The 7,145-nt window shown below is 32.6% G+C and overlaps 1 pseudogene; it reads right to left on the bottom strand.

The window, feature by feature from the left end:
- Window positions 776-7,145, bottom strand: part of LOC109837444 — a 6,737-nt pseudogene continuing 367 nt past the window's right edge.

Genomic DNA, 7,145 nt, shown 5'->3' with positions numbered 1-7,145 from the left:
GTGCAATAACTACATAACATTAAAGATTCTGCAGCATTGAAACTCATTTCCACCTCTTTAGTAACGGACATCCCTCACAAGTAGAAGAATACAAAATTTACATCAATTTTCCACTCAAACATAATTAATAAAAAGATTTAAAAATTGAATGCATCAAAACTTTTAAGAGACCGTATCAAAATTACTTGTAGTAGTTTTATTCTAAAAAATCAAATTCTAACACACATACCATATCATATTCCAAAAAACATCATATGACTTATTTTATTTTCAGCTTAACGTGTACTTGAGGATTCATCCAAAACAAAGTTACGCAGTCAGCCTATTTTCGGTAATGATCAGATGAATGAGTGTGGTGTGATTCATCCATGCAAGTCATAAGCTGTGTTACTATCCGCCGTTCCATCTCCCTCTGCAGGTTTTCTCACTTGGAAGCAATTGTCTCTATCTCATCAATGAATATAATTGATGGAGTAGTTATGTAAGCCTCTTTGAGACGGTCTCTTATAGTAATAATTATATTGAACGACAACTTAAATTCTATTATATCATTCTGGTGTAAAGAAAAAAGTACCAGAGCGACAACTTAAATTCCATTTTGTATTCTTGGTGTAAAGAAAAAAGTAATAATTATTCCTATTATATTTTTAGGTATCAGTACAGCTTAAAAAAGTACCAGAGCGACATTGGTTTAAATTCTATTGACCACAAAGAATTTTTGAAACGTATTTAAAAAATACAGGTTCATGAGTCCGAGTTTTAGTCCATGAAAGTGCTATAAACCTCTAAAGGACATGTTATTTATAAAATTATAACCCTCATCTTTGTTGTAACTTCGAAATTCTGATGCAGTGATGTGATCGTAGACTATGCAATAGATATGATCAATGAATAAACCATAACCATTAAAAAAATTTCTATGATTGAAAGGTATTGTTGGCGCAACTCCAAGAGTGTATCTTGCATTGTTGGTTAGCTAGACCCCCATCCAACAACTAATCCAATATCCCAAAAAAAACTGAAGAAGCTATTTATAAGGAGCTTAAATGAATCCAAAATAAAAATCCCATGTCCAAATACAAAGTTTCACTTTGTATAATCCATATATAGCTTTTTCATTCATCATTTTGGGCCCTCTAATTAATTATATGTATTGGATAAAGAAATGATTGAGAAATGAGGATGACCCAAAACTTTCATTTGTAGGGTCATATGATGAATGACCTGCTCGTCCTAGTCTGGAATGAGACTCCAGGTGCAATACAACTTAGGGGGAAAAACAACCGATAACAAGGATCCAGAGGCTTGTCATGTAGACTATCACATATGATCACAAGCAATAGCCACTCAGCCAGCATATCAGAGGAGCCTAGACTCTAACAGACAACACCGATGTTGATTATACTCAATTTTTACACAAAAATGCGTCAATGGCCTACATAAAACAAAGTTTACAGTACAGAGATGAGACTGCAAGGAAATATTGATCATACAATTGGAAATGTCACATAGTATAATTTCATTACCCATAGAATACCTGAATTTGAGCTTCGGATAAGCTAAGAGAGTTACAACCTGATTCTATGCCGTCTACTATGGTTGCATGGAAGGATCTCCTACATCTCCTGTCAAAACTGTAGTAAAAAATATAATTATGTCGACACGATGGAAATAAAAAAAGGATACCCAGTACAGTCTACCAAATTCATATGTTAAACGAGCAGGAAGGTTAATATTTTGTGCGTAGATGCGTTTAATACTGTAAGACATTAATACATCCTAAAGATGGAAAAGTCAAGCAGTAAAATAATACATTGCATTCTTCTAGCTGATAATAGATGCCTTTATTGCTTTATAAGGGTCTAGATAGTAGAAATTAATAGAGGTGTCAATCAGGAAGTAGACAGTGTGGAAAATATTCCTCCTGTGCCATTGGTCAACTTCCCTCCTCTTATATATTTGCCCATATTTTTAACTGGATCCAATAAAAACCTCAAATTTTAACCTTTCATCTCAACATGAAATAGTGACCTATTGACTTATAAATGTGGGCTTTCATTTCTCTGAATGCAGCATATGCATCTTCCCATTTATCACCCTGCTAAATCTGGATACTACAACAACCAAACCCTTTAAACATATCTTTTGAAAGCACAAGGAACCTAGTATTATAGTTAGGAATGCTAGAGGATATGGGCATTCATGTATATGTATCTGTATCTCTATCCATCTCTATCCAACAAGACGCATACACGAATACGCACACACAGAGTCACACACGCCCATAGGATGTGTTTAATGATATGCACATATTTTTAAACTTTCGTATACGGTATAAGTAAAACATCTGGATTCATACACTGATATCCGAAGACGTTGAAATTGTTTAGAAAATTATAGTAGATGAGTCCAATTTTGAGGACCCAGAGATCCAACTTTAGTTTTTTTAGACATGTTCACATGATGGCCTCTGACATGAGAAATTTTTTTGTTTAAGTAGTCGTTGTATCGCATAACTTGACCTTTTCAATTCTATCCATTTCTCTCGTAACCTATTCCTCTATACATAAATATGATTCTTGTAGGTCCATATCCTATTCAAGTTTGTTGGGTATGGATAATGTGGTTTCCTTACAGAAACATGTAGGAATTCCTTATACCATTCAAACCATAAAGGAGCATTAGGTGCACACTACTTTGCACTACGACTCTAGTAGAGATACATGTGTTTGAACAGTTAAGGAAGCTAGCAAATGTATATAAATTAACACAACAAACATCATTTTGAAATATCATGTCTGAGTTTGTGCATGCATGTACCATTAGGAGCCACGAGTGAGAAATAATCAACAGACAAACAAAGCATACCGCACAATTCGATCGCCATCGTCACAAATGGCACAAAGTGGATCAGCATCATTCTCCAAATCATCAACATTGTTCTCCGCATCTTCTACGTAGTAAATGCTCGTCACGGATTGTGGGTCCTACACCTCCTAGTCGCTTGAAGATGCCATGATTTTAATTGTGGAAAGAGGGCTTAGGTATCAATAAAAACAAACAACTATCCGCGCTACGACCTACTCACCTTTAGTGAATATGAGAAAGAACCCAACTTTATTGGAAAACAGGCGTAAAAGAAGACTAATCAAATTAAAGCTTACGCTTTTGTGCTGAAAAATGTGTAAATTTTCAGTGATTTAATATTTTAGGAAAAATGCTCAAATCCATATATAATCCCAAACTTATGTGGAAAGAATACATTTTTAACTATTTGAAGAAGCTCCGACTAAAATAATCTAGAATAAAAAGTTCATTAAAATCGGAGAAAATTAGAAAACAGTTCAAACCTTTATGATAGGTAAAACCTTACCTTTCTATGGTCATTTGGGTGAATCCTGTTTGCAGCAACTGGATCTATTTCCTTAAGACGCTCATAGCTAGCAGCCAAATCTACATTGCTTAATTCTGCAAGAAACAGAAACTTCCAGAAACTACGAAGTAAAAGAAAGTAAGCTAACACCATTAAACTATTAAATCAGTTTATTTTCTCCTATCTAACCTTGTTCGCTAATAACGGTGTCTTCTTACATATATTGCACCGCATCATCTATAAGGAACGGGCTCACAAGAGCCTACCAAAAAATTAAGTTGACAATAAGCTTTTCAAAAAAGAACTTTAGAAAATAGCATGCTGTATATAACCAATAATGAACCTAGATGTAGTAATCTGTACCCCCAACAATAACCGGAAGACAATCGCGGGACAATATGTTATCAATAATCTAACAAAATTACCAAGCAAGTGTCAAAATATTTAACCAAAACTTAAATTTGAAAAAAAGGTGCAGAATCAATCGAGTCGAGGTTTTTACTGGAACGGCGAGATCACAAAAATCTCTGCAAGTGAACTCGAACGAGCGTCAACAGTCCCGAGAAGATGGTGAGGAACTCCAAAAGTCACTTTTTAGAGAAGTCGCGGTGAATTCGTAGCCAGACAAGAGAAGAAGATAAAGGGAAATATATACTGTCGCGCTCCAAAAAAGGAACTTTGTCGGTGAGGACGTTGAGGCCTTGGTAGACTTGCATCGAGTCGGCATTTATGACCTCGACGCCGGCGAAGTGAGAGGCCAGGTCGATAGAGAGGCGATACTTGCCTGAGCCTGTTGCCCCCATTATTAATAACCCTAATGTTTTGGGTTGAATTAAGAGAGAACCTTCAAGGTAAGATCGTGGGACGGGCTGAGGAGAAGCGTAACCGGTTGACGGAGGAAAGGCGTAACCGACGGTAAGTTGGGTTTTTTGGTTTCTGATGACAATGAATTCTGTATATATATAACGATCATAAGGGATAACTTTGGTATATTTGGTATATTTATATTGGTTGAAGGGTAATTTGGGGTGGGGAAAGTTTTTCTATAACTCCCTCTTTTAAAGGGTAGATAGATTTCTATGTTCTATTTCTTATATTCATCTTTTTTATATCTGTTTGTACCTATACTGTCTTATTTATTTCCACTAGAGGGATATTTTTATGATGGTGAAACATGTTATTGCACAGTATAGGTGCATGGCAGGTTTGACATCCGTGGTTTTACCTTGGACTGCAGCCTTGTGTGAACCCGGGGGCGTCACACTAGGTCAATTCAATGATATATATATATATATATATAATTAGAAAAATGGGTATGCTTGTACCAAGCTACAGCTTTTGTGCTTGGTAAGTGAGGGACATATCCCCTCCACTCATAAAAAATTATGGCCCACTATTCACATGGTTTGGGGAGTAAGTTATAATTGGATATGTGGTGTATGGGAATATGAACCTCACTACGCAACATCAAAATACACACACACACACCACACACACACCACACACACACACACACACACCAAACACACACACACACAGCACACCACACAATATATTATATTAGTATATATATATATATATATATAATATATATATATATATATATATATAATGATATATATATATATAAACTCACAAACACACACACGCGCACACACACACACAAACAAGTTTTTATACATGTGCAATACATGTGGTTAAATATCATGATTAAACATTTTTGGCTTATTTCCTAACTAAAATTTATTCTGTTTCATTTTAATAGTTTTTACTCACTTTTGTCTCCAAACTTTAATATTGTGATTATTTATTTTCTTTGATACTTGTTTGAATGCGCTACACCCAATTAAATTTTCATGTTGATAATTGAGTTGACATGAAACAAATATAATCTAAATCCAAGTCGAATTTTCATATTATTTGGACTGGCATGAAACTAAACTTTACTTGATAAAGTACAGTGTTACAAAAGTGAAAAATATTCACATAGTGTTATATAAGGAAGGTGAATATTTAAACCATTAAGGCAAGATGATTGATTAAACTATGCTAAAATGATGCAAAATAGAATATGAAATTTATTCCTAATTATTCATAGACTTCGTAAAATATATAAACTAAAGATTAATGCTAACACTAGTATACTTTTATATAATAAAAGTATCCACATAAGCATATAAAAGTACTAAAAATTTTCATGAAAGTTCCTTCTAAAAATTCCTAATTTTTACTCAAAATAATTAAACTATTTTATAAAATATTTAGAAAAATATTGTCTTTTATTTCTTCTGTTTTATTTTTTATTGACCTGAGATTAATCCTTTTTTGCCTTTACATTTTCCTAGACAATTCTAGAGTAGTGTCTTCGTTATCTACATCAATTATGACATCAAGCTAGAGTTAGATTTTTTATGCTATTATCTTTTTGGGCTTGTTAATCTTTTATCTTCTTGTTTAACCCCATAAAGAAGTTGAATGCATTTTCGATATTCAATGCAAACTTCTTGATATACACACTTTGATTTTTCTTTATAATTTTAATTTCATATATATGAAGTTCTTTGTGTTCCTAATTTATTACTTAAATAAGATTAGGAGTTACATTTTTTTCTCTATAATAAATTCTTCTGATATGCATCCAATAAGAGTTTCTGTTATGCTAATAATATTACATTTGCACTATCCCTATTATTTTCCACAAGGATTTGAACTAAATACCCACAAATTTTAATACCAATTTGACTTATATTATAAAATTAATATTTAATTTATTTAGTATTTGAAGAACAAAGTATAAAATTTATGAATATTTACTAATTTTTCTTGTATATTTTATGGAGAATTCTTTTTTGATTGGGATAAAGTTGCTAAATTTTTTTCCAATGGAACTCAATTGTACGTCTTCAATGGATATGCCTTATGTTAAAATCAATTTAAGTGATTTATGGATGTTTTCTAAATTTTAGATTTATTTTCATTACTTTTCCATTTAAAATAGAAATAACTTGATTCTTTTGAAGGATATCTCTGAACATTCTTATAATTTCTCAATACGTAATTGCTTATATTCTTTTACTCTATAACTATTATTAACATAAGAGATTACTATTTCTAAATTATAATTAATTAATTCTAAGTTATTATATTATAATTTTATCGGTTTTAGGATTTAATCTTCTATCAGTTAATGTTACTTATGTATTTTATGACCCGAACTCTTAGTAAAATTATATACAATTACTTTAATTTATATATGATACTTTTTTAATTATCATATATTTTTTATATTTTTATTCCTTAACCGGATATTTTTAATCATTTCTTATTGTTTTTTTACCAGCATCAACTTAAACTATTTTTTAGATATACCTAGTTATATATATATAATTAATATACTATATATATGCTGTGATGTGTGTTGTGTGTGTGGATGATGGGTGCTGTGTGTGCTGGGTATCTCACCCGTGAAATGTGTGGTGTGTGTGTGTGTATACAGTAGTAATATACTAAAGTATATATATATATATCATATAATTATATATATTTATAGAATATATATATCAGAGAATCGAGAGATGAGCAGGAGAGCGGAGCAGCAGCACGAGGACGAGCAAGACGAGTTAATAGGCTTCCTTGTCATTATTGAAGGATGTCCTCCTTAATGCCCTCTAAAATCACCATGATTGAGCCGACATTGTGGCCATGCATCCGCTCCGGCTTTGAACTTCCGATCTACATATATCTAAAAACTACATCTACTTCTATCCTGTGG

Source organism: Asparagus officinalis, chromosome 1 (genome assembly GCF_001876935.1).
Source record: "Asparagus officinalis chromosome 1, Aspof.V1, whole genome shotgun sequence".
In the NCBI taxonomy this organism is placed as follows: domain Eukaryota; kingdom Viridiplantae; phylum Streptophyta; class Magnoliopsida; order Asparagales; family Asparagaceae; genus Asparagus; species Asparagus officinalis.
The sequence above is the reverse complement of the archived record's forward strand: the minus strand, read 5'-3'. Positions and strand labels throughout refer to the sequence as shown.